Source organism: Petaurus breviceps, unplaced genomic scaffold (genome assembly GCF_028583685.1).
Source record: "Petaurus breviceps papuanus isolate PSGF00001 unplaced genomic scaffold, PetGlider_PUasm1.0 90847, whole genome shotgun sequence".
NCBI classification, from domain to species: Eukaryota; Metazoa; Chordata; class Mammalia; order Diprotodontia; family Petauridae; genus Petaurus; species Petaurus breviceps.
This window is the reverse complement of record NW_027187360.1, coordinates 9,990,084-9,991,240: the sequence shown is the minus strand read 5'-3', so window position 1 is coordinate 9,991,240 and position 1,157 is coordinate 9,990,084. Positions and strand designations below refer to the sequence as shown.

At 44.9% G+C, this 1,157-nt stretch overlaps 1 pseudogene; it reads left to right on the top strand.

The window, feature by feature from the left end:
- Nucleotides 1–313: 313 nt before the first annotated feature.
- On the top strand, nucleotides 314–744 carry LOC138149601 (PDZ domain-containing protein 11 pseudogene; annotated as a pseudogene).
- The last annotated feature ends 413 nt before the right edge of the window (nucleotides 745–1,157 follow it).

The window sequence follows — 1,157 nt, the reverse complement described above, 5'->3', positions numbered from 1 at the left end:
ACAATACTTAGTCACTGGAAATCTTTTCTTGACTCCATAGTCAACATTCTTTTCTAGTTCAGGGGTCATGCACTTGCAAATAGTATCTTCTCTCAGGTGACCTTCTCACTTTATCTATCCATATCTGTTTGACTTACTCTCCATCTGCTCTTGACTCCCATTTTTGGTCCCATCTTTCCAATGTCATGGTCAATAGAAGAGGATAAGGAAAATATTATTCTCTTTCCTAAGAGCAATTTCATCTTAAGAGGTGGACTCTACTGGTATGGGCAATCGAAAGTCCAAACTGGCGGTGGCACAGGAGCACAACCCCTCTCCAGAAATGGAAGGACAGATTTCTTATGATGGTTACCCAGTGGTCTTCTTACCACCCTATGAGAATCCTCCAGCCTGTATTCCTCCTCATGAGAGGGTCTACCATCTAGACTACAGCAATGAATTGACAAAGTTTCTGCCTTGGGCCATCACATTGAAGAAGCCCCTAAGAGCCCAGTTGGATTTAACATCCACGGGGGAAAGGTCACCCAGCTGGGTATCTTCATCCTCAAGGGGATTTCTGATTCAGATGCCCATTGGGCAGAACTATTGGAAGGAGACTAGGTTCTAGCTGTGAATGAAGTGGATTTCCAAGATATTGAACACAGCAAGGCTGTGGAGAGTCTGAAGGCAGCCTGAGACATCAGCATGTGGGTCCAATTCTTCCCCTACAATTACCATTGCCAGAAGGAGAGGACTGTGCACTAGAAGCTGCACTCTTCTTCTGAATGTAGAATATTTTTGAGATACCTGAGTGACTTAGGAAGCACCTGGGAAACCCTGTCCTGATCCAGACCTCAGCCTATACTGCTTCCAACTATACTGCACTTTTCCTCATTTTCTGGGTGGGCTTCAGGCCTAATAGAAAGCAAGTGAAATTTTCTAGGGGAAATCCTCTTCCTCTGTGGCAGCATTGATTTGAGACAGGGATTCCAATGGAGACCTCCTCTTCCCCTCCCCAAAACCCCACCCTTGCTTCATTCAATTAAATAAAAGGAAAATATAGGGGCAGCTAGGTGGCATAGTGAATACAGCACCAGATCTGGATTCAGGAGGACCTTAGTTCAAATATGGCCTCAGACATTTGACACATCTACTAACCATGTGACTTTGGGCAAGTC